Source organism: Balearica regulorum, chromosome 14 (genome assembly GCF_011004875.1).
Source record: "Balearica regulorum gibbericeps isolate bBalReg1 chromosome 14, bBalReg1.pri, whole genome shotgun sequence".
NCBI classification, from domain to species: domain Eukaryota; kingdom Metazoa; phylum Chordata; class Aves; order Gruiformes; family Gruidae; genus Balearica; species Balearica regulorum.
In genome coordinates, this window is record NC_046197.1 from 10,606,285 (window position 1) to 10,633,628 (window position 27,344).

General features: G+C 42.2%; 1 long non-coding RNA gene across 4 annotated transcripts in view; it reads left to right on the forward strand.

Annotated features, from left to right (window-relative positions):
- LOC142603886 (uncharacterized) overlaps window positions 1-27,344 on the forward strand; it is a 204,972-nt gene that overhangs the window by 25,608 nt on the left and 152,020 nt on the right. For 2 of the 4 annotated variants that reach the window (XR_012837792.1, XR_012837791.1), the window contains exon 2: window positions 10,747-10,828. This is a non-coding gene — a long non-coding RNA (uncharacterized LOC142603886). Of the gene's footprint in view, window positions 1-10,746; window positions 10,829-17,470; window positions 17,560-18,856; window positions 19,282-24,638; window positions 26,575-27,344 lie in introns of those variants that run through there. The other 2 variants (XR_012837790.1, XR_012837793.1) reach the window with 2 other exon arrangements.

Below are 27,344 nucleotides of genomic sequence, written 5' to 3' on the forward strand. Positions count from 1 at the left end.
TGCATCTTATCTCTCTTTGTTCTTCTCTCGCCAGGAGTCCAGTTCTCTCTTCATGGCTTCAGTCTCTCTCCTTTCTCTTCTCTTGTCATGCTGAGCCTGTGCAGTTCTTTTTACTGAAGAAAGGCTAGAGTGAAAAGTCCCTGCAGCCTAGTTCTCACATAATCTGACCTGAGCTCAATCCAGTTTCTCCTGGCAGGGACTTTTATAGCTGGGATGGGTAGCCTCAGAAGAGCAAACCTGGGCTGGCTGCATTATAGCACCGTTCTGCCTTGTTGCATCACAACTGGCTTGGTCCTGGCCAAGAAGATGTTGTAGGTTAAGGTTTTTAAATGAACTAAAAATGGATGGATATCTTGCAGAGAAAGGGGCTTGCATCAGTCTTCAGCAGAGGAAGAAGCTAGGACTGAGGCAGAGCAACATGTGCGTATGACTTCAAGGGCGCTGAGGGACTGGGTGGTTCCTGTGCCGTCCTTGGAGGCTTCTTCGTAGCTGTGCTCTTGCTAGTGCCATCTCTTAAGAGGGCTTCTTCTGGCCCATGAATGAGCTGACGGCTTCTCTCTACCACCCTCCGCTGAGAGGGTGGAGGAATATGACTGTTGGTGGCATCAGTTGGAAGTATTGATGGGTTGCTCTAGATGGATTTATAGGAGGGCCTTTCTACAGAGCATTTTAAGAAATCATGTGCCAAGAACCATAGTTCTTGGTTCTTACCTGTGTATGTTTCTTCCCCTCACAAACAGTGTGACAAGGATGCAGCAGAGCAATGAGTCTGTGTGGCAAAATCTTTGAGGTGGATGGGAGGGTCTGTCCCCATAGTCATTAGTAATGCTGAAGTTGGCAAGTTACTTCAGAGAGTGCCAGCACTTCTTTGCCTTCCCCAGGAGGACTCGGAAGGATATGCTCTTCTTCACTCTGCGTGTTTCAGGCTTTTGGGTATTTTGGTGGGAGTGGAGGCTCAAGAAATAGAGAAGGTGATATAAAACTACATGTTGCCTGCATCCTATAGCACCAGGAAACACAGCTTCTTTGAAGACCCAAATACTGCTCTCTAAACAGCCCAAGCTTGTGTTGATGGTGGAAGTGTGTGTCCATAATGCAGCTGGAGCCCATCTCTCAACAAATAGTTCTTCCGGTGCTTGCTAATTTAGAAACATGGCTAGAGTGCTTTGGATATGAGAAGTACTCTGCCCATGTTTACAAAGCCTTGCAAAGGCATGAAATAGTGTTCCTTGTATTAATGTTCCATTTAATAATAGCCATCAGGCCTTCTAGGTAGTCCATTTCAAAGCATTAATTGAACTTCTTGGGTGCTCAAGGTCATTAACCTTTGACTGTAGCCCACACTAGAGGCAAACTAATCACTCAAATGTTCTCCCCAGCGTGCCTTATTGCTTAAGCACACTGTTGGAATGTACTAGATCACTGGATAAATCATTCACCACGATACCATCAGAACCGCTGGTTTGCCATTTAATGCTAGTGGGGTACAGAATGTTTCAGACCATGGCAATTAGCATTTGCTTGGACTGGAGAACCTGGCTGAATGATACATGTTTTCAAAAGAAGGGAGGAGGGAGAACAGAAGCAGTGAGCTGCATGTTGGCAGGTACCTGCATCCTTTCCCTGGGCAGGTACCTTAGCTATGTGGTAGTTTATTCTTATCTCTGCTGATCTGGACCATCTGCTAGGTCTTTGCCATTACTGTGCTGGAGGCATGGGGTTTGTTTGTGACATAATGATGTGTTATAATGGAGAGTACTGGGATGCACATATCCAGAAAAAACAATGGAGACAATTTAGAGATCTGTATTAGAAAGTTTATTTTCCCCTATGTTTCCCCTGCTGTTTGGGGAAGTTCTCTGAGGGATGTTAGTTTTGAATATTTTTTAGGAGTGACTTCAAGCTGAAAATGTTAGTCAGTTTGCTAGCTTGGACCAAAGATAGCAGTCCTTCCTGGGGTGAAACTGAATCTTACGAGAGTTGTCTGAGAAGTGTTCAAGACTTCCTTGCTGGTACTTTCTGCACTGCTGTAATGAGCTATGGTTGGTGAAAGCATAAAGAAAATTAATTGGAAAAACTAATTGAAAACTAATTCTTGCCAAACAGTTAAAAAAACCCCAAACAAACAAACCCAAAACCCCACTAAACCTCCCAAACTGTTTTCTGATTCCTTTTGGTCCCCTAATTCCTGTTCCTCTCCTCCCCACCTGATTCCTCCAGGGACCCCCCTGTACTTTCCTGCCAGCTGAGCACTGAGTTATCTGCTCATCTGTCCTAGCAGTAGCTATTTGGAAGTCTTGAGACCACTGCATCCCAACACAATTTTGGCTCTTTCAGGGCTGAAATGCATGCAGACACTATTTTGGGGAGGAGGGGGTTCTGTCTGTCCAAAGCCAGAGGCAGAGACAAGTCCTCATCTTTGATGCCTGCTAATTCCAAGAAGTAGCTTTGGACTATTTTTGTGAAAAAGCTGCCTCTGCTGCCCTGAGGCTGATGGGGATCTGGAAGATGACCACACATGAGTGGTAGCTGTCAATTACCACTCAGTTCCCAATGAGATGGACTTTGGTACCAAAGACAATAAGATCAGAAGATTCTGTGTCTGTCTGTGTCAATGTGACCTTGGAGCAATGGGACCAGAGGGTGGAGTTTCCAAATTATGTGGCCAGTGGCTACAGTCCTGAAGGAATCCAAAAACCTCCAGTGTGCCTATGAGCAAAATGAGGAGGAATGTGTAGCTACTGGCTTTGTTCTAGGACACTGCAGTCCCTAAGTCTAGCCTAAACTCATTGCCAGAGCAATGAAAGAGCAGAGATGAGTTTGAGGGAGCGCAAAAGAACATGAGCTCACCCTGGAGGTCTTAAGCTGCCAAGGTTTTCCTGAAAAGGGAGCTGATTTCATGCAGACAGAATACAAGGACTCGAATGTCCCCAATAGGAAAGTTTCTATTAAAAAAAAAAACAACCCAGACATGCACTTTCATATTAATGTGAAAATTCTTCTGTTGTTTATGAAATCAACTCTTTAAGGGGGGTGAGGAGGGGAGAAAAAGAAAAGAAGCTGTTTGTTAGCAAAATGAAATCCAGACAAATATTTATAGCTACTTTCAAGTGGCTTGTTCTAACATGAGTTGACTATCCTTAATACCTTCCCTTTAGCACCATTAAGCATCTCACTGGCACTCAGAACAAATTTATGAATGTCTTATAAAAGTCAACAAGCCACAGGAAAAAAATAAATAAAAAAGAGCCTTATGCAAACAGTGCTTCATTGCAAGAACTCAAACAAAGAAGGTCATATTCATCATTTGCTCACAGAGAGGGAAAGCCAAGAAAACTGATGAAAGATGACACAAGACCTGGCTGACTTTAAATCTCCACCTAACAGGAGTTTCTGTAGGTGCTACCAGGGTGGCCACACTCTTTGCAAGTTGCTCCACTGCCTCCTGCCACATCTCACATGTTCTGGTAATTGCTGCTCTCCATCAGAGCAGTAGCATTTGTGTGGATGCAGAGATGCGATCAACTGCAGGAATGTGACCTTGCCACATCACTTGAGGGGAGAAACTCCTGTCCAATGGGGCGTGCTGGTCAATGGGTTTAACAGAAATAGGTAGAAGTAACTTATAGTATTAGCACTTATCTGACAGGCAGATGGATAGGTGTCAGGGGAGATGATGGTAAATCAGGTGGCCAAATATGACTCTACTTGAGATGGGAGATGAATGTGACCCAAGGTAATAATCCTACTGGATTAGGCTGTAATGTAACTGTTCTCAGCAGCATTTCAAGAGTTGGTATGAAGGGGTTTTGGTAGCTGTAGTTGTTGGTTCCCTGTTGTATTTAAGTACTGTGATATATGAAACAGTGATTCATTAGGAGCTTGATGCAGTCAGTGAGTCTCTTCATCAATTCTAGAAAGCTCCAAAGCCAGAAGAGTAACTTCACCATGACAATGCCATTCTTTCAGTGACAACTACACAGTGAAAGAGGGAGGACATCTGCGTGGTGGATCTCTAGAGGTTAAAGCTGGGCTAATCAGGGGCTGTAGTAGGAGGAAGGATCTTGTACAAGACAGTGAGGTTCAGCTCAGAGCATTAGTGGCAGCCAAGTCACCCACTGTGCTGGGGAGATGTTTGGGACAGAGTTCAGGTATGGAGCATGGGGATAAGCTTTAGGGAAACGTTAAAGTCTCTGGCTCAGGGAGATGTTAAAACCAGCGGAGAGATGGGGACTGTGGAAAGGATATGCCTCCGAGGGATGATAGGTGGGGAAAAGGTTAGACTGTACCACTCCGTGTTGATAAGTCAGAGTTAAACTTGTGGCTGGAGGAGTTTTTAGTACGTAGATGGGTTTTTGGCAAAACAGTCATTCTTACTGGAGAAAACTCCTTTGTTGTGGCACCTGTGTCATTTCTGATGAATCACTGGATTGTTCTGCCAGCTTTCAAACCTGCCCTCTATTTTCTCTTTCTTCAGATCTTGGAAATCTGATCAGAATTGAAACAGAGGGGTTTTGTATTCTTTTCTTTCCACATAGGGAAGCACACAGGTCACACCACACACAGATTGTCAGAGCAATGCAAATACAGTGCTGTCTTTTACTGAAATGAGTCATGCTCTCCCCATGTAGCCACAGAAGCAAGTGTCCCACAAGGTGACTACACTGTTATGGAAGAGACCTCATGTCTTTAGTCTCCAGGGCTGTGAAATACTCTGAAACTGCATAAATATATACCTTCCTTACTGTTTGTGATGTTCCTATGTTTACCTGGCAAAACAACTGGTACCATCGTGCATCCATTTGCTCTTAGCTGGAGACTGTGTGGTTGATTCCAAGCAGAGAAGATGGCTGTAAGGTCTTTCCTACCAAGACCTTGGTGCCTGAGCTGCTGGGATGGTGGAGCTATGGCAGTCTAAGCTCTGGTTGCCTTATGTTGTGGCTGTGGCATATCAAGCTATCAACACACCACAGCCCCGCAGTGGATATGCAGAGTGTGTTAGCCTGTTTCCCTCCTCCAGGACAATGTACACTTAATTGCTATTGCTATCCCTGTCATGTTTTCATGCAAGGGCTACTCAGAAGCTCTGTCACCAAATATGAGTTAGAGACTGTCACCCTAACAAGGAACAGTTTAATGCTGCCTTCAAGTGCAGGTCACTTGTCCTCCAGTCCCACTGAGGTTTAACTTATGTGTGTCTATTCTAGCTCATGGAGTGTAATAACCCTGTGGAAAGGAAGCTGTTACAGGGTGTTTGTCATATTTACCTGTTAACTCATTTTCAAGCAAAACTGGAAGATCTAGGCCCATGAGAGAGTCTGCAAAGATCAAGTGGAGTGGAAAAAGCAACCCTTGAACTTTTCATAATTCACATAGAAAAGAACGGGGGGAAAAAAGTATCAAGTGAGGGATGATGAAAGAGCCTCATAGTTTTGAACAGTTTTTTTCTAGGGTTAAAGTCTGCCTGCTGCTGAGTTAGACTTTCTCCTGCTCTGAAACCATATAAAAGTTAAACAGTTCAAGAGTATTTGCTGCTGTAAATTGTTATCCAGAATCCCAATGCTTTTGGCTGCCTGTGGTTTCTCTCTCATGCATGTCTTTTCCTTCAATATTTAAGGTCATTTTCTGTTTTATGCTATGACATAAACTGATAACAAAACCCTCAACAGTTACTTTAACCACTTATTTTCTTTCAAACATTTTTGTCTTGCCGAATTATTGAGTCAGCTGTAATGACCTTGATGTAAACATGTACTTTTGAACTTAAATGAGGATCAAAGACAAAGCAATGTTAAATGGAGGCTGGAATCTGGAAGTGATCCATGTGAAGTTGGCATCAGTCTTCCATCTTTTTCTCATTCATTTTTGCTATGTGGAGTGCAGAGTAAACTTTCTCAGTTGAAAAGTGAAGAAAACTAATTTTTATAAATGCCAGTGCTGCAAACGTTGTGGTGTCTGAATGTCAATCTGCCTTGTTTCTTGCTTTAGGATGATCGTCATCAATATAAGTCATGCACAAATGGCACAGAAAAAAACCTCTGTGTTATTTTCTGACATCTCTTTTGCTTGGGTTCTCTGGCTGGAGTAAAATGCTAGCCAGGAAAAGTAGTAGATAGCACTCAACTGCAGGTTGAGGTATTCAAGAGAGAATGTGTTATTTGTCTGTAGTAATTATCTTTTTTCTTTTTAAGCAATGAAGAATGTTCAACATCAGTAGGTTATGTTTAGGATTTTTTTACTATTATTGACTTTGAGACAAATGGATCAGCTGTTTATCATTCTCAAAGAAAGCAGCCAAAACTGTATTTAATAGTAAAGTTAGAACTTTGCTGCACTGATCTGAAGAAGTGAGGGATGAGTTGTGCTGGCAATAGCAGTTTTGGTTCACAGTTTTTCTGACTGCTGGCACTGGAATTGAGAAGAGGTTTTGTAATCTATTAAAGCTGACATTTAGCTTTGCTTAAGATGACTTAAAATTCTAAAAACAAATGCTCTGGAAATCTTATATGCTGCTCTGAGAACCTGCACAGAAATAGAAGTCCTTTTCAGAAGTGGCCTCTGATTTTATGGACCTCCCGTCTTAAATGCTTGACCTGAAGTACTCAAGCTGAAATTCAGAGCATCTGCAGATTCCCTTGGCTTTAGCTAGAAAAGGAAAGTAGGTATCTGGGAAAACCAAGCCTGCTTTGTCCCTTAGCCTGGACATTCAGAATGAGAAGACACATTTAAGTGCCCTGGTGTACTTGCTCACGTTATGAGGGCAGTCAGAGCTGGAACAACAGTGATAACCCAGTTTCCCAGGTCTCCTGTACTTTATCGTGTAGCCTGCTCTTCCCTGTTGGTAGGTGGTTGGAACAGAAGGCTATCTGGGGTCAAGGACAAGAGTGGTTTTCTCTTTAAAAAGAAAACAAGTTGTTCCCCCCAGCCCCTTTAACGTATCTGATGTTGAAATTAATAAAATCCATGATGTAACTATCACGTCTCCTTTGTAGCTTGGTTTGGGTTTCCAGTGAGTAAATATCTATAAATGTTAAATATTTAAGAAGTTAATTTGCCAGGCTTTTAGTGGCATTAAACAGTAGATAGGTTTTTATGGAAATCTGATTCTCCAGCAGCTGTAAATCCCTAACAGTAACAACAACAAAAAAAGCTTTTTTCCAGCCACACAGTCTTTAAAATATTAACAGGTTTTTAAAATCTTATTTGTACCAGTAGTCATTTTTCCAGCTGTTGAGCTGATCAAGACTTTCATTTTTCTTCACTCCCAGCCCATCAGACACTTTTACACTTTTATTTTAGTTTTTAACAAGGAAGAAGCTGCGTTGACTTCTTGGTCTTATTCCTAAAAATATATTTGAGTGCAATTAAAGGAGGCTTGTCACTGGTGCCTGGATTGCACAGAAGTCCTTTCTGATCCTGCGGAGAAACATTTTGCAGGCATAAATATGGCAAAGAGGCTGCTGCCATTGTGGCATAGCAACAAAATACTTCGTATTTATTTGTACACGCCAGCCCAGTTCTGACATCAGTGGCACCAGTGTGGAGTCAGACCTAAATCTTCTTGGGACACCGCAGTCATTCTGCGCTGTGGCATAATGCTGGGACAGAAAAGGTTCCCAATGACTTTCCACTTGGCTCGTGGAGACCCTCTGCTCAAATATAACTCTTCCCTGAGGAAGTTCTCCACTCCCAGGTGATATTCTGTGTCATTTGCCTTTTCCCTCCTCCTTTTGTCAGGAGGGCTATGTGTCAGTGGGCTGGATGTTGGTCAGAGTAGGGAAAAGGACATTCCCAGGACCCTCACCCAAGGTCTTCTCCAACTTGTGTTAGACTCTCTGCATACTTCTGGTGGAGAAAACCGCCTGATGCTGAAGGTGTGTGGGTTGGGGGGAGGGTGGGAATCCTGGGTCAGGCCGGGATCCTAAGAGTTCATGGTACAGGGCAATTGAGCATTGGTGTTCTTGAAGCACGGGCAAATCGTTTCAAACTGAGTCTTTGCATTGATGTGCCATTTGGAACAGCCAGTGAGACCTTGGCACCCATTGGCAGTGCTAGGGGGGAGGTTGAAGGAGTGAAGAAAGACTTGTGGTGAAGTTTGGACACTGTCTAGTGTTGTCTAGTGTGTGGCTGCAGCTAGCTCTGCAGCACTAATGGTCCTGTCATCTGCTTATTATAATTTTACAGATCTATCTTGATTTGGTTGTATAAAAACAATTAGCAAAGAGCATCAATTGAATCAGTCATAAGAGCTCTACATTGGCAACAACTGAAGAGATCTCAAGGAGCAGATGACGAAACCAATGCCTGTACTCTTGCTAGTGATTCTGGTCCTTTGTAGTTTATAGAAGGAGGTGTATCAGGACAGTTACACAATCTGGAACTTGAATGGAAAATGAATAGCATTCGCAGAAACAGATATTTTTCCTAAGGGAAAAATAAACTCCCAAGGAAGTGAATGGCTCAGTATTTTGAGCACAAATATTACCAGCAAATAACAATTTAACAGTCTTGGCTGTGTATGACCATTCTTTCTGTTGTGCAGCTCAGGGTTTAGAACATCTGTTGGTCATGACCAATGGGGTTTTGTGGAGTGGAGCAATATCCCTTTATCCCTTCACTAAAGTGGTTGAGTTTAGGATTTGGTGTGTTGTACTGATTTATACCTGACTTGATCTCAACCTTTTTGCTAAGAAAGTATCTTTTAGCTTGTCTGAGGGAATGAAGCAGCATGCTAAGGCAATCACAGCCAAGTGACACAAACCCCAGTGCCATCCATTCCTGCTTGGTGCATTTCAGCTTTCAGTTATTGTAGAGCAGGTTTAAAAATAAGTTGACATTTGTTGGTCTGTATCTGGGTTATCTTTCTCCTTCCATCTCCTTTAAGTTGTCAGTGGGTTCTTAGGCAGCACTCGCAAATTTCTTGGAGGAGGCCATTCTTCACACCCTCTGTTAAATGCTTTGGGACCACAGTTCTGCATATTCTCACTGTCCTCTAAAGACTGATGTGGGACAAGATCCTGCTGTCCTTTGTTTAGTTGTTCTAAAGATCGGGCCTTTTGCTTGGACTGTTGCCCAAGTATTTTTACAAGTCCAGACTTTCACTCTGCCCTTGAAAGCTGCTAGAGGTATTGGGTTTTTTCAGGATTTTGTTTAATATATGTCTCTCTCTAGCCTTGCTTTTGGGGGAGGGAGAAATGCACAAGAGCTAAAAGATCTCTGATATATATGATAATTTGTTCTTTGTAAATGAAAAAATCAGGTGCTTATCTTGGCCTAATGTCCAAGGAATGTTTAACCAAAGGAGAGATCAGCTGACAATCAAAGTTCTTATATAATAAAGGGTGAATATCAATCACTGTTTCATTCATGATTATGTTTTTCCCTGCCTCGGTGCAACCGTGTTGGCATGAAATCTAACCTGCCTATCACAAGGCCGCTCCTTTCATCACTGCTGTGAGGCAGAGTTACATCAGACAAAGTAAAATTGCTGAAGTCTATCCAACACTACCCAGAGGTCATGTTCCAGGTGGGCATGTGGCTTGATTTACCTCCCTGCTCTCTCTTCCCTGTGGCAGCATCCTCTTCTCTTGAGCCAGCGAGCAGATTTGCCCCTGCTAGCAGAAAATGGGATGGCTTGGTTAGTGTTGTGAACCCAGTCAGGAGGCAGTTTGCCTCCTGACTTTTTAATGTGGTCAGTCAAAGATACTACTGTCATGCTGTGCCAGTTTCCATGAGACCCAGGCAGGAGCTTCTTTTAGGTTTCTCACTCCTTGGAGCTCTCTCCAGAAGTCATGACATATCCCCGGGACTGCTGTGATTCAGCTGTTGTGGGTGCAATGGCCAAGGAAATGACACAGGGTAGAACAGAGGCAATTTAGAAAAAGTTGCTAAATTTTGGTTTTCCAGGTCTGTCAACTTCAAATTGGGGGGATGTGTTACCTTTTTCTTTCTAATAAGACTTTTGTTGTCTTCTCCTTTTCCCTAAAATGGCAGAAGTAAAACATGTTATGTTATGCAGTGGGAAAGAGAATTTGCAGTGTCCTCCTGAGGACACACAACTAGACATGTACACAGAAGTGTCTATAGAGTTGCACTGGACATAGGACAAATACAGCTTTAAAAAATTGACATCATTATTACTACTACATCATATTTGTATTTCATGTATTTGCAAAATGCAGCCTATTCCTATTTGAGATAGATTTCAGTTGAAATACATTCTGTGTTGGTGTCTGATTTGTAGTGTACTGAAAGTGGAGTGTCCTTTGACTGAACTTGAGGTGTTGCAGGTGAAGGAGAATAAACACAGGAGTACACTGTAACCTGGTTTTGTAGACTTATTCCATCATTATTTGTGCATCTGATTCTGTGTCGGGTTTTGGTATTGTATGCTCTGTGTTAAACTTGAATATTTTACTGGTGATTTTTATCTGCAATAATCACAATTCCATGGTCCCCTTCAGGAATGATGCCTGTAAACTGTTGTAAATGTATGTCTGACAATGTAAGCATGAGGATTCAAGAAGAGATTCATAGTAGTTAAACTGTCTGACAAGCAACTCTTGAAGACTACCAGACATTCAGGATTCTCTTTTGCTGCTGAAGTTGGGAAGTAGATTCAGAAATAAGGACGAGATCTGAATGTGAACTTGAAGACTGTGATGAACCCAAATGAAAATCTCATAGGAAGACAGTAAGAAGCAACACAAGCTTTTTCTGATAATTTTTTTTCGGTTTTATGCTTAGGGCCCATCCAAGGCACAAACAGTGGATTCCACCTCTGCTACGCCCCCAAAACAAAGCAATAGCAACCCATATGGAAGCTAAGGTAACATATTTCCATAACTAAAACCATTTATAGGAAATTCCCAATGTCATAAACAAAAGGACATGTGCAAAGAAGTCATGTTATTTCTGCCTTAAAGAATAGGACAAACAAATCAAGCTTGAGCCCTGCCTCTTTCCTTACCTCTGCCTATTTCTCTTTTGCTGTACTGGTTCTGATGGCAATGGAATGATTCCAGCCATTTTCCCATCACTTTTCCCCCCAACTCTGCCTACCTAAGGTCCTGGTGCTGGGGATGTGCTTTGACTACTGTGGAGTATCAGTTCAGTGGATTTCTGCAGCTTTGTCAAAATGGGGGCGTTGTGCAGCATACCTAACTGGACAGAGCTGGGCTGGATGGTCTTTGGAGAATGGGGTTTCTCTCATCTCTCTGCAAACGTGCTTGGTTTGTCTGTGTGAAGTTTTCTAAACCTTCACAGTGACAGTGTGACCATATATTGGGAGAATTTAAGCAGTGTTTTTGCAATGACTTGCAATCTTTAGTACCTGAGTCCTTGGGAGGGAACAGAGAAGGAGCTGTCCTACCTCATCCCAGAAGTGCAAGTAGTCCTATAGCTGCGGTCTGACTTGGGTCATAGCAGCTGTGTAAGGAGAAATCTATAACACAGCCAGAATACAATGATACTTCCCTTATACTTTCCTAGCCTGCAGTAGTCTGAAACTGAGAAACTTTTTGAACCAGAGATTTGTTCTTCTTTTCTCCTCTCTGGGATCAGTGGCAGCTGTGGGCACTCAGTAATCTCTGAAGCCCAGACTACTATATTTAAGTGTCTAAATATAGACATAGAGGCCTATAAGCCCATGGGTACCATTGAAGTGGACTGGAAACTTCCCATTTGCCTTTTTGGGGATTGGATCAGGCCCTATTTCAGGTAACCAGCTTGAAAAAAAAAAAAAAAAAATTGGATTAAGTGGCTTGTGCAAGATGGCTGAACAAATGGGACAAATGGCTGGCAAGGCTCAGGAGCTCTGGATGCCATTCCTGTGCTCCAATTGCCGAATTAAATTAGTTCCCCTATAGAAAGAGCTCATGCTGGTAAGCATGCAGTAGAGATGCAAAGGCATCTTAATTGTGTCTCCTCAGAGTACAGTGCTGCAGTGGTATTTAATGCTTGGTGTTCTTTACAGCAATGTCTAGAGAGCAGGAGCTCACAGGATGCTTTAGTATGACTTCTGCTTGGTTAACAATATAATTGAGACAGAACCTCCATCTGTTGGTCCAGAAAGGATTCATGATTTCCAGCCCTTCTGTTCATCCTGAAGTGTATATGTATATCTAGTTATGTAATTTAGTACCTCTATTTCAAATCAAGGCATTTTGGGGCGGGGGGGGGGGGGGGGGGGGGATGACGGGGGACGACACAGGCCACAGAATCATCAGAATTTGCTGGGAAATAGATATAATTTGGGGATTTATCCCATACAGGCTACAGCTACTAAACTCATCGCAGGGAGGTGAGCCAGCCTAGCAGTGAGCTGTGCTGCAAGTATGTGCTGAGGCCCAGATCCCTTTCCCTTTGAAGGCAAGGGGAGTTAAACCATTGACTTCACTGCAGTTGGGTTAAGCCTGTAAATAGTTCATAACACTTGCATATTATTAGTTACTCTCATGGTCAGATCTAAGCATACTTGATCTCTGGAGGAATTTGACTTTGCATGCAGTCAGACATTCCTCATTTCTCATTAGTTAGGTAAACACATGTGCAGAGAAATTGGGTTTGTCATCTTAACCCAGTTGCTTCTTCCTGAGAGGGTGATGAATGCTCTTTCAGAAACTAGGTGAAATACAGCATTTCTGAAAAGAAATCTATAGTTTGTCTTGCAATGAACTATGGCTGTGACAGCTGAGCAGGGGAGGCTCAGCCCCTGCATAGGTTGAAGTCTTTTATGATGTGGGGCTGTTGGCATCTGCTCTGCATGTCACAGAACATAAAGACAGCAAGTGGGTGGTTCAACAGCTGGGTTGGGAATTGAGGGGAATGGAAGTGAGCTGTCATCTGATGGCTATAGCAAAGGGAATAAGGGGCTTTGGAATACTATCTGTAATTCGGTGTGATTTGCTTTGTAGTATATTAAGCTTATGTAAACTCTAGCTCTCTTGATTTTTCTTCATCTTCTATTCCCCAATACAATTTCATGCTTGTCCTTTCACAATCATACACAGAGAGAGACTTCCCTATGGGCTTATCATCAAGAAAAGCAATCAGCAGGTGCACTTGGCACATCACATGCAAATGTGTGGGCTGCAATACTATTGCTGGAGTAGCAGCCAACAGGTGGGAAGCTGGATGCACACAAAAGGAGTACGTAAAGGTCTGAGGTACTTGTACATTCTCTTCTTCAATTGTCATGGGGAAGAAGGCTCAGCATTGGGTAGTCCAGCATGGTCCTAAAGTGAGAGATGGCTTGATGCACTGGGACAGTCATCCTGCCATGACAGGAGCATGGCTTGGATAAGCAGACTCGAGACCTTCTTAGGATTGCTGTTAATACTTGCAGTTGGGTTTTATCACTCATTAAGTTGTTAGCCTGTTTTGATCTTCATTTCAACAAGACCAAATTGCTGTATCTTAATCATGTGCAATGCACTTAGTTCATGTTCCTCTTCTAAGAACTGAATGAGTTACATCTTGTCTGGTTGATATCTCTGGGCAAATTCCACGCAGAAGGCATTGGGCAGCCACACCCAGGGCCAGAATTTTCCCCAAAATACCAGGGGCTGGTTTTTTCCAATGCTATACATGCAAATGCAAAACACAAAGCTAGTCATTTTAAGTTGCAGTTTTCAAGTACAAAGGCTTGGACCTGGACATGTGGGTAGGAAATCAGTCTAAAATTAGACTTACCTAACCTGACCTTGCAATTAAGCTTGATATCTAAGCATCCATGGGAATGATCCTCAGGCCTGAAGTTATTGCCTGTTGTGAGTTGGGCTGTTTCCCTGTCTGGGGGTAGTACTGTATTGTTCTCTTAAGTGCTGTGTGAGTCACATCTTATATGAGTTGTTTTATCACTCTAGTCTATATATTGAGGGGGAGAAAAAAAAAAGATACACAAAAGGATAAAGGCAAAATATATTAGGAGTCCCTGTAAACTTGGAAGGCTCTCCATATGATTTTCTAGTTGAGAAATAAAACACTTCTAACTTCTTTCTTATAGACTACAATAGTGAAATGTCTCTTCCATACGTCAGTGGTGTGATCTACATAATGAACAAAACTTCACGGATGGACTGGCTGATGCAACGGACATTCCTTTCATAAATTGCCTCTCACTTTTATAATTTTCTTTGGTTTCCCACAAGATGGGCTGAATATTGACAATTACTGAGCTATTACTTCCTATGTTGCATAACTTATAAAAGTGCTATAATTTAGTGAGGCGAGATTTTGTTCCAGAATAATCAGTGGCACAAAATAGCTAGAGGAAAAGGCAGCCATTAAAAAAGACAGGACCCTCCCCAAAAAACACCCCAAACCCACTTTAGAATGTGTGTGCCCTTTTAAAACAAATAAATAAACAAACCCCACTCTGACTTCATACTTTACTCTTTGACCAATGTCATTAAGTTAATGGGTTTTTTTCCTCCCCACAATTTATGCAATGATACAGTTCTTCTGACTGTCCTGGAATTTGTTTGTGCCCTTGGCTTCTGAAGTTTTTAAAACTTGTTTTAGGTTTTATTACAAATGCTTTTTTTAAACTAAAGGCCTTTTAGGAATGCAGGAAAATATTTGTTTTGAAGTCCTGCTTTCACCTTCGTTGCTTTCCTTGGCCAAAGCTCACCACTTATTCAAATTCACAAAGTTCTAGGACTTCAGATTTTATTTCTGCAACCCTACTTGGTAGGTTAGAGATCAAATCGTTTCTGGATCCTCTCTGTCTTTCTTCAAAGATGGTTGGTGGTGACGTGGTTTTAAACTCTCATTCAATCTAGCCTCCCAATTATTTCTGGATCAGGAAGGTAAAGTCAGAGAGGTTGAATTTACCATGACCATGTGTCCAGGACTTGGAAAAGCTTTGTGGAAAACAAAAGTCTAGTTTGTATGAAAGAGGGCATTTTCTTTTGCTGCGTTATTGGGATGCGTCATCTCAGCCAAGAACCTGGAAGACATTAAGGTAGATGTGACAGTCACAAACATTGAGGTTTTTAATTTTTTTAATGGACCAGCTGTACTTTTAGAGCGTATGAGGTGGAACTGCAACCCACAAGTAGGTATGAAGGTGACATTTTGGTTATCCAGGAACAACAGTAATGTGCAAGAGTTCTCAGGTCTCATTGGGTACGTGTATGGGGAGAATATAAAATTTTATGTTGTGATGGTTTCCAATAAAAGGAAAGATATCTCACTCTTGGAGTGAAACTCAGACATTCACCCGTCCAAAGAGTTTGCCTAAGGCCTCCCCAAACTCACACTCTCCTTTTTTTGTCTTTCATAGTTGCCTGATTGCTGGGTCTCCAGCATTTATTCTGTCTCACAGAGTATGTCTGACATCCAGCTGAAGGTGTGATTGCTCCACCTCATGTACCCGTACCAATAGCAGTGTAACGGCACTGGCAGATGCTTAGTTGTCAAATATATTCACATATTTTATACTATTGGGCAAGCATACTGAGCCTGAGCTGAAACTCCCACTGTTGCCAGCCGTACTTCTATGCTAACTAGATCAGGTATCGATAACACTACCTTGGAGATGTCTGAAAGAGCAATGCTAGTACTTTGAATTGTGCTGTAAATGCATCTTCAGAAGTTCCTGCAGCTAGGATCGAAGCCGTACTGCTTTGAGTAATAGGCAAGTATGGAGAATGTGTGGTCCCTTCCCCAAAGATTGTTTATGTCCTCCCAGAGGGGTATTTTTTTGTTGATTTGGATGAAATGCCAGTGCCTCAGCTTGAAGCTGAAGCATTTCGTAGGGGTTTCCCTTCCATCTTTCTTTACTCTTCAGGTGTTGCATTAGATTGTATCTCCCCTTCTGCCCACTTGCCTGGGACCATGACCTCTGAATGCCTTACTCTCTGTTTTAGACATACTGTCCTCTATGCTTCTTGGCATAGAGCTTGCAGCCTCTGCTTTGCAGTGTGAACCAAAAAACAGGCTGGCTGAAACAACTTGCTCAGGGACTCAGAGGCAGCTGGGGGTTGAGCTAGGAATTGAGTCCATGTCTCCTGAATCCCAATGAAGTGCTCTGCCCACTGTTTCCTTCCCACTTCTAGAGGAAGGTAGGGGACTTCATAACCTTCCAGAACAACAACAGTCTGCTGAAACCATAGTTCAAACCTAAATTTTTAAACCTGGGTGCCAGAAGTGAGATGTATTCATTTATATTTTTGTCATATTAAGGAATGCCACTTTCAGAAGTGATGTCTGTCCTCAGCTTCCAGAGTTACACCTACCCACTCCCTCCACAAACCGTGCACTCTATTTTGCAGTCTTTAGACATACCGTGCCTGTACAGCTTATGGGGATTTGTAAATTCAGAGACAAACTGCAGTCTCTAAGGGCCGCTGATATCTTCCTGAACTTGGAAAAAATGTCCTCAATGTCAAATGTAATCACATGCTTCAGGCAGCATGTATACTTTGATCAATTTGAGATTTCCTTGGGGAAGGGAAAAGAATAGAGCCCATCCATTCCTGGTCCCATCTCAGATAATCCATGGCAGAGGGAGAGAAATGAGCCCCTGATTTATTATTGGTGATATGTAAGATGATGCAACTGTTACACAATGGAAAATGTGATTGTATTTGTAGACTGAATGATTCCTAGCTGGATATCCATTCAATTTTGTCCTTTTCTGCTCATTCATCACTGGTACGCAGATCATAATTTCCTCTAGCATATTTTAATTCCAAGTTAGCAACTGATTTGTTAAAAGCTGTTAATCTTTGCAATTTTTTCACCTTTCTGGGCTGACTGAATACATAATAAAAACTCAATATCCAGATTATATTAGATAACTGAAATTTCTTAGAGAATACACAAAATATTGTTATTGTCTCCCTGACTGGATGAGTGTGTAAGCATTTCCAAAGTGAATGCAAATGTGCTTTTCATGAGCATTTGTGCCAGTAAAATCTGATCTTTCCAAAGCTTGTAGCAAGCTAGCGCAAAAGATGTGCTCCCTCCATGCTCACACATCCATGTAAATACTCAAAAGAACATTCACAATGTTTAACTCTTCATTTAGTTCTCCTGGATTTCTGCATTTCTTTTGATTAGGAAGGCATTTAGTCCATGCAAAATCTCTGCTTTAGATACCCATTACAGTCTGGCTTTACCCTTACACGCTTTCATGGAGACGGCTGACCGGCAAGCCGTACCAACACAATGGGTCGTCCCACTCAGGTGCTGTGTTTCCAGTTCTAGTGCAGTGTCCTGGGGACACTGAATGGAAGAAGTACCTCCTGCAATCACGGCGTTGTTAGGGGTGGCAGGGACCTCTGAAGTCCATCTAGTCCAACTTCCCCCCCCTTCTCAAGCAAGGATGTCTAAAGCAGGTTGCTCAGGGCCATGTTGAATGTCTCCAAGGATGGAGACTCCACTACCTCTCGGCGCAACTTGTTCCATCATTTGACTACCCTCACAGTAAACCAACTTTTTTTTTTTCCCTGTGTTTAAATAGTTTCCTGTATTTCAGTGTGCCCATTGCCCCTTGTACTCTCACTGGATACCACTGAGGACAGTCTGACTTTCTCTTTACTTCCTCATCAGGTATTTATCCACTAAGCTCTGTCTTGCTGTAGTTAGGAAATTTCCTAAGCACTTTGACATTCATTTAAAAATAAGATTATGCTTTTTCAGTCAGAGGGACATTTAAAAATTTTACTGTAAAAGCACAAGAACCAAGAGGATGGGGTTTGGATTAGAAATTATGTCCAGCCCTGTGCTCTACCCTACAGAATATGCTGCCTTCCCACACTGACAGCTTTCCTCTGCATGGAGATATGCCCACCTATGGCACCGTGTTGTTATCACACCATAATATTAAGCAAATAGCTTTTGTTCTACTTGCTCATGTGTACCAAACCCTCAGTGTGAGAGAATGTCACCTGGTGTGGGAGAAAGAAAGGTGCATTTGCTTTAGTAGCTCATGCTGAGATACAAGTCTCATTTACCTCCCCCTCCTTTTTGTCTTCTCCCCATCCCCTGTCTTCTTATAACTCGGCTAGGGACAGAGAAAATGTTGGCTTCCCTGGTTGGTTAGTGCAGTGGCAACTATTTTAAAAAAAAAAAAAAATTAGTCCTAATTAAGGAGTTGTCCTCATGATTTGTGGTTTTGTATACTGGAAAGCAGGCCAAGGCTGTCTGATTTCATTTCTGTAAAAGAATGTAACTCCAGTTCCTTGCCAGTTTATACCATTCCCCATGCCGGGCAGTAGATAATTTCTCATGGTCCCAGAGCTTTCAACAATACTCCATTATGTTTCATGACTCATAAATGGGCTGGTGCCCATGGAAAGCCATGTGTCTCAGTGCAGGCAGTACAGCTCCCCGCAGTATGTTTGAACTGATTTCATAGCCTCCAGACCTAGCATGGTTTATTATTTTCATGACTTGCTCACTGTTCTCATTGTTGCTAAGACCATATTGCATCAGTAGCAGGAATAAAATTAAAGGCCCTGATGCATTTCAATGTGAAATTAAAAGCATCATATGTGGAGCTTCAAATGAATGCAGAAGAAAACAAGATCAAACAAAGGACTGAACTAAAGTTCAGATCTAATAGCTCTTTGAGATAAGCAGCTCATAGAAATAGCAGAGACAGCTGATAGATAAGATGATATTAGCTGGACTGATATACCTGTGGGGATTATTGCTGGTTTACCTGTGCACTCAGGGCTCTGCTGATGAATGTTGCACACGTCCTCTCTATTAAATCAGAATAAACCGAAGAATTAGAAAGATATGATATATAGTCTTGAGTCTGTTCCTGCAACCTTTATTCAATGGAGCTGAATCAATGAAGTCAACTGTTACTTGTGTAATTATTGTTACTTGCTTCTTTCAGCCTGCTAAGAACTCTGCAAACATTCATGAAGTCACAGTGCAGACCTGTACACCTGAGTAAAGGTTGGGAGATTACCATATTGTGTTTATGGCCTGATCCTGCTTTTATTAATGTCCATGGAAAAAAGTGCTGGTTGGCTTCTGTCCTCAGGATTTTTAATTCTGTTGTGATTTCCTGGGGTTTTGATTCCGTTGGCATGATCTCAGCAGCCTTGTGATATGGGGAGGGCTGTTCCAAGGGGCTAGTTTGGAATGGAAGCCAAAAGGGGATCAGTTTAGGAGGGTTGAATGGAGCAGTTTTGTCTGCTGTTGTAAAGCCGTTTTGTAATACTCGGCTAACTTATTAAAACTGCTGCCAGGTACTGTTGCAAGCATATGACTGTGGAAATAGCTGCTTGAGTAATAAGAACAATAGAATTTTTTTTTTTTTAAAAAAAGATTTAAATTATTTATCTTTTTTAATTTTAGCTTGGATAATAAAACCAAACAAGTCAGTATTGCTTTATTTGTCTAGTTAAATTCGCTTTCAGATTCTTATATTCCAGGCTAAGACAACATTTAGGTTGTAATAATAAAGACGGAAGACTTATTAAAAAAAAAAAAAGGCAATCCCTTTCCTTCACATTTTTGTTCCTCTTTGTCTCTAATGGAACCATTTATTCAGTCTTAGATATTTGAATTTTTAAAAAATTGCTCTGAGATTTAGCCTTGAAAGAGCATGCATAAAGTATTTTAAAATGCACGTTCTTGTTGAAGTTGCTCTTCGTTACATAATTTCCCATTTGCTGTTTCTCTCTTTTTTTTTTTTTTTTGATTTAGCCAGTTATCGAGTTTTTAATGTACATATTTAATTGAGGGCTGAATATATTTGGTCTAGTGAAAGAAAAGTATGTTCTATAAACAGATCTGTTCCTGCAGCAGAGCTTCATCTGTTTAGTTATTTTTTTTGAAGGAGTTGCAGCAGTAACATTGGAAATGTGCTTGGTTGCTTGAAACAATCACTGGGCATTTGTACAGAAAACAGATTCAAGTCAGGAAGCTTTAAGAAGTAAAGCATGTGTGGATCTGTTGTGATGCCTAATGATTCATTTAGTGTGCTGTGGTTAATAATTATAATGACTATATGTGGTAATTCTGCTACCACCCTCACCTCCCCCTTCCTCTCTCACCCCTTTTCCCCCTGAAATAGGCAAGCAAATAAAAATCCAGCAGCAGAGAGTATCAAATGTGGTGTTAGGCTGACTTAGCTGGCAGCAGGTATGTGCCTTTACCACCCTCGTCAAGATTCACAATCGATTCGGGAGTCCAGGTTTCCCCGCAGCCTGGCCCACACTTGTGGCTCCCATCGATCTTCCACAAGTTACAACAGGGAAAATTCCCCACTGTGGACCAAGCTCGATGACTGCAAACTACGGAGGACGCAGTCCCTGGCTGTAATTAAAAGTGCCTTCCTATTAGTTCATGTAGCTGGAGCCAAAGGACCTGGATTTGTTCTCTGGTGCCGAGGGAGGCAGCAGCAGTAATTAGCTAGATGAGCTTTTCCATTGTGCAGAGTCTGGTCCCACGACCCTAGACAGGTTTCACTGCAAAGCAAAGGGAAGATTTATTTATTAAAGCTTAAGGCAAAGTTACAGGTACATAGGTAAAAAGTTTTGGAAACAACCTAAAATCCTTGTAGTGTGCAGCAGCCTGGGGAACTGTTTGCCCAATTTTCATGAAGAATGCCTTCCTTCCATCCCACCTCTGACCAACTCTAGACTAGCCACCTGCCTAGACATGCTTCTTGGGGATTTTTCTCTCAATTCAAATGCAAATGCTATGCCGATATGTTGCTCAGGAGGTTGGCAGCTAATGTTACTCAGGGTACAGTTACATGAATGTTTTCCCCAGCAGCAGAGGCAATTTAAAAGTTTTGCCCCCACCTTTGGCCACTTGCTCCTGGCACGGTACCACACAGTTCATTGCCCCCTCAGTTGTGCTGAGGCAGCTCTTTGTGGAGACATGAAATGATCTAAAATTAAAAAAAAACAAAACAAAAAAACAAAAAAAACAACCCAACCCAACTGCTATCCAAAAGAAGTTTCCCTGACCCAGTTTACCACATAGCCCCACAACCAGTTGCATCAGCACAAGCAAACAGGAGGTAAATTGAGGTGTAGGGATGGGAACAGGACACCTGGGTCAGGTGGGAAAGTGGAAACTTCTCAAACTCTATTTTTTTTCCTGGAAAAGTGGTTGTGTAACTACATCTTCAGGTTGTGGTTGTACTGTGCCCCCAGAGGTAGTAAACTGATGTAGGCCAGGGATGGGAACGCAGTTGCCTTCCCACTGAGCATGAGATGCAGAACCCATACTGGCTTTGCCATTGTATTTCAGCTTTATGCTGGTGGCAGGAGGATGGAGAATAGTTGATCCACCATAAAGTTAGAGTGGTGCAGGCAGGTGATATTTGATCTGGCATAAAGCCTGCTGTACAAAGTTGACATGTTGAAATGTTTTGAACAAATTTGAACCAGCAGAGCTTATACCTGTGCTGCATTTTGCCCTGTGTGGCTGTGGCATTTTTGGTCAGGATACCAACTGGACTCAGTGTATCGTCAAACCATGGCATGGAGGTCTCACTTTTCTTTCCCCATCACAGCTCTTAGCAGGAAGTTGTTGAGCTCCTGAGTGAGATATTTCCTTCCCACTTTCGTGGTCCCCACGTATCCTTAGCACTGTTTGAAGTTAGTGCTGTTCCATGCCTCCTGTGTCAAAAACAGAATTAAGAGTGTGGATGCTTTGCTACACCCTGCTTGGCTTCTCACAGAGATTGTACAAGACCTTTAGACGTGCCATCAAAACAGCAAGCAGACTGGCAAACAAAGTGCTTGTTTGGACACAAGCTTTTGGACAAATCTGCCCTGTTTCCTGCTGTCAGGAGTTGGGATTCCTGAGGTCCCAGAGGGAATGGGAAAAGCAAGCTATCTCCCTAAAGGTTGAGGAAGGTGAAGATGTGACACTTGTTTCCATCACTGAGGTAAAGTTCAGAGGCAGGAGGTAGACGGAAAATGGGAGTGTTTGCTGTGGATAACGTGGAGTTAATGCTCTTGACCAGTAGCTTGTACGGAAGCGGTTTATTCATTTATCCAAAATACAGGCTTCTTTGCAACCTCTTCTTTGAAAATTGTTCCAGAAAGTCTGGTTGCTTCTGATGTTTCACTCTATGCTGTAGTTCCTGGCCTAGCTTCTAGCTGGCAGATGTGGACAAAAGCTGCCTCTTGGCAGGAAAGGAAGGTTTGGTCCTGATGTCCATCAGGACCAGAGCCTCTCCTGGGAGGCTGCTGCTGAGGAGATGCAGAGCTGAGGGTGGCCAGACAGTAGCTGTTAGAGAGCAATTACTGTCATGGATCAGATTTGCTAATGTAGTGAGTTAATGCCTAAATAAAATTAGTTAGAACCTAGTTAAATAGCACGCTGTGTCTGAGGAGTGATATTAGCTGATGCCTTCAGATTCACACTGAAAACTGATTTCTGTCTGAAGGATATGAAGATGTGAACTGTTGGCTGAGTATGTGATATTGTGTTATTGAATAAACATCAAAATCAGTGAAAGTACAGGGCCAAATACTGAAATAGTCTGGGGTGCACATCTGGGAGGATCATTTTTGAGCTTGAGGGCTATAAGTCTGAGCCCATAATGAGGAGGTATGTGCAAAAGGTTAATTAGATGCATTTTCCTGAGTGGTACCTGGTATATACCCATAGTCCCAGTGCTTGAATAGGCAAGTCTGATGTGTGAGTGTGAACACGAGGCCTGGAAAAGTATTTTTAATGACGATATTTGGACATGCAAGTCAACACACAACTACTTTTGTTTCCCTTTTCCTTTTTTTATGATTAGCTAAAGGTACCCAGAGGATGCTTTGTTTCACTATAGCTCCCTTCACCTCATTCAAACAATCTTAATATGCTTTTCTGGACAGCAATCAAATTTATATTTGTGCCAGCACCCCAAGCTTGTGCTGACTTGTACCATTGTGGCAATAACTGCTAATGAGTACAAATGTGTTCCTGGAAAACCCTTGACGCTGGAGAGGCATCTCTGACTGGAATGATGCTCCTGGCTATGAAATAGCTGAACACCTGTTCCTTAGTGCAAAAAAAACCCCTCAAAACCACCCCCCCAAACCAAAAGACCCTCAAGAGCTCCCTTTTTAATTCCCAAGAGCCCCCTGACTGCAAGGCCTGCTGTTGAAACTCAGAAGATTTCTTTTCTTTTTTTTTTTTTTTTTTTTAATGCCAGTCTCAAAAATTGCCACATTCCTTTATCGGCTCAGAAACAAACCCTGCTCTTCTGTTCTTGCTTGCAAAGGGCTGTCATGATATAACAGATGGAATCGAGGGTTGACCATCAAGAAACAATTTCTGTGAAACCCAGAAGGTGGTGGGAGGAGGAGTGATATTTGGAAGGCTGTCTGGCTTGGCGACATGAGGGTTTTTATGTTCTAATGCTGACCTGTGATCTTATGAGTCCTGCCTAATCAAAACTAAGAACTGGGCTATATTTATTGCTTAAGTATATTTGTTAATTGCTTGTAGTAGGCTTTTTCAGCAAAGTTTTTCATCACTACCACCACCAATAGTGCTGTGCTGGTAGATGTATTTGGGTGGGGGGCTGTAGGTCATGTTTTTTCTATCAGATCTCACAGTTCCTTCTTTGAATAGAGAGCCAATGTGCTGACCTGACCAAGTAATTCAGAAATTGATTTAAAGCAGCGTGATCTTGTCATGTGATTTTTTGCTTCAATTCCATTTATCCCTGTAGTTATGTTGAAATATGAAGTCACCATAAGCCAATATTGGGTGACTGAAGAGTGCTCTCAGCTGTGGTAGCTATTGCCAGGTACTGTTAGTATTAATGGAGACAAAACTGATCTAAGAGTCCACTCAGGTACATGGATTGATGTAGTTAAACTCATTTGGATTTTTGGTGTGACAACACTTATTAGGGGAGCTTAGCCCTTTCACAGTCCTCCTAGCAGTGAAAAAAGCAATAAGGAGATGCCGCAAAAAAACTGAAGATACCTCAAACGGTTGGAAGTATCTCATCTGTGTAGTGCTCTGCTTGGCTCAGCCTGCCTGGTCTTCTTAGGCAAGCAACGCTGGGGCTGGTGGTGGCCGATAGCAGAGACACATCTCCTGCGTCATCCCAGAAATGGGGTACAGGAAGCTGTTTAGAAACAGCTTGAGGATTACCTGCGAAGGAGGATTTGGGTTGGGTATGCGCTAACCAGGCAGCGTTCCCAGGTTGAATCCTTGTACTACATTATTGCCCCGGGCTTTCCTCCAACTGATGTTCCTTTTCCATTGCCATGGTGATGAGGCTGCTGAAGACTATGGAGGGGCAGACATATGGTACTGCCAACCTACCCTGCTCCTCACCACAGAATTCAGCTGCCACCATCAGGCGTAAAGCCCCATCTCTACTCCCACTGAGGCTATGTGGGTCTGTTCAGCTTTATGGGAACAGGATCTGGGGAGGAAGAGAATGGGTATAAGGGGAAAAAATACCCCTGAATAGATTTATCATAATCTTTTTAAAAAAAAAAAAAAAAAAAGCCAAAGCAAACAACAACTCCAAAACCCCGAACTATGGAGTCAGGCTGTCAGCTAGTATAAACTGGGCTTGCTCCTAACAGCTGAGGAGCTGGCCCGAATACATGCGAATTCACAGCTGGCTTTTCCTTTCTGCATTTATTTTGCTATCTGTGTGGTGATTTTTATTTTTTTTTTTTTAACAGTACATGAGTCACATCACCTTTGGCTTTGAAGGTTTTACTGATGCACCAAAATGGACTTTCACCACCCACCCCTCCCACCGCCCTCCCTGAATCTTGAAGGGGATGAAGAACAGTAGGCTCTCATCATCTCTAGATTCGTTTGGCAGCCATGGTCCATTTTGGGGATCTGTAACTCCTCCAGGGCTGGGAACAAACAGTTCTTGACTGTTTTCAAAGTCTATTTGTACCAGGCACTTCATGATTTTGACTTTGATACGTGTGGTCATGGAAATATATAGAACCATTTTAATAGCTTCAAGCTGTTCTAGGTTGACCTACCCTAGTAGGTACTGGCAAGATCTGAAGCTATTACTTTATTAGCTGTTGGTCATGAGACCTGGATGGGTCAGAGGACTGGAAATGAAAAATAGTTTTTTCCTTTCTTGAGTACTGGTGTGAATTTGAATACACGATGGTCTGAGTATTGCTGGATTATATGAGAGGAGTTTAAGGTGTCTCAGTTCAATTTCTAAGGAGCTGAAGAATCATATCAATTAGCTGCCTTTACCTTTTTCAGCTGTGTGGAGTGGCATATAGAATTTTCTTTCTGCTATTCTGTCTTTGTCAGAAACAGTTGATCAGAATGGTATTAAGCAGTGAAAAAAAAAAGGGAACAGCTGTTTCCAGTGATTAGTAATGGGGTGGAAGGGAAGCAACAGTTCAGGATGTTTTCCCAGCCTGGAAAAGGTGTAGAGTTTTGTTTTTTGCACCTCTCTCCATTGTCAGAAAAATGTGTTTCCAAATGGAGCGGAGTGTGCAGAGGCAGGCACTGAGGCTGGGGCTGGCCCCACCGGACACCTCCTGCCGAGGAAAGGCCTTTGCTATGGGTGTTTGGGGACAGTGACCCCAGTGACACCCCTGCATGCCCTGGTTCACAACAGTAATTCGGGGGAGTGTGGATTATGGGGGTTCCTGGTTTTTAATGAGGGAGGTCTTCGACTGCTCAGACGTCAAAGTGAAGGACTGCTTTTGTACTGGGTCTGAACGGACACTTTCAATCCGGACTTCCACAGTCTGGCAGCCGAAATCCCTGTACAAACTTTGCAAATAGACTGTAATTTCTGCATGAAACTAAGATTGATGCAGCTACCTCTGAAGGAGATTTTTGAGAGCGCACTTGAGCACAAGCAGTCAATATTTGTACATTACAACATTAAGCTGTTCTCAGTAGAAGAATAATTATCTAATAGTTAGCACACTACAGCTTGGAAGTGGGAAGTCAAATACTTTTTGCCTGCTGTTACCTTAGTTACTCTGTCTATACATTGGGTATGAAATGAGAACCCCCTACAAGAGACCTGTGGAGCTGTTGCTAGTGTTAATAAATGTTTGCAGAGCTCTTTAAAGTTCTCTGATTAAAGTAATTATGAACATGTGAAAAGTTAAAATCTTTTTGTAGACTTGGCTGTTGTGAAAAAGACTGGAATAGAAGAAGCTGGGTCTCAATGTTGAGAAACTATTGAAAGCAGAATTTGAAAGAGAATGGTTGTATGTTAAACTGTAACCACGAGAGATTTTATATATTTAAAGAAAAACAGATCCTGCGATATTGACACAATATTGCCAGGCTTTTTTCCACTCTGCCAAGCCAAACCTATTTCCTGGTAGAGATTCTGAGAAATAGACTCTTATCTCCTATTTAAGATGTGCTTTAGTTATTATTACCCATTACAGATCGTCAGAATTATAGGTATTTCCCACAGAATCTATTTGGGAGACATTCAAGGGGAAGAGGAGTTCACAGATAGTTCACATAATCTCAGAATTTGACCCAGAACACCCCTTCTCCTGCCCTGTTTCTGTCTCTCTTTTTTTTTTTTTAAATTATTATTTGTTTTAAATTACAAGCCAGTGACTGTCTACCTCCCTGTGGAAGTATAGTGCCCCAAAAGCCCCATTCTTGGCTTTTTGGCAGTGCTGTATTAAAAACGTTTTATAATAATAAAGCTTCTAGTGTTAATGGTAAGGCAAGAAGACTTGATGTTTCTACACTGTAATTGGCTTGCATCCTCCTCTGCAGTAGCCAGTGGTAACAGAGACCCTGCGCCAAGTTGTAGCATCAATTACGCCCAGACAGCCTTCGGACTGTAAGGGACAGTAGACAGGGTGATGTAGCTTGAATATCACCAAACTGGAAAAAACCGAAGCCAGGCAGTTGATTTTTATAATACCATATATATTCTTTTTATTGAGAGACTAGATTTAATAAATCCTTAATGGTCTGTTTAGAAAAGTGCAAGCCAAGTCACAAACTTATGAGGACGGGTGTGGGCAGAGATGTTAACAGAACAAAGTAGCTGTCTGAGTCGGCCAAATAGACTTATGCAATTATATCTAAGAGCAGAGCTACCTACGTAAGTGAAAAATGAAGAGTATTTCTGTCACCCATGACTTGGTGCAGAAATCAAAGCGAGGAAGCTCACTTACCATTACATGCAAGAAACCCCAAAGTCTGTCATGTTCCAAGAAGTTCAAATACTGTCCTGACTGCTGGGAATTGGAGCAAACGTCTTAGGTGGTTTGCATGTCATGCCAGACAGACCTACCAACTGAAAACAGGACTACTCCCTGCCACGTGGAAAGGCAAATTCTCAGGGGAAAAAAACCCTCTCTCATTAAGGTATTTTGGAAGGTCTTTTTAGCCAGAATGATGGTGATATGAATGCT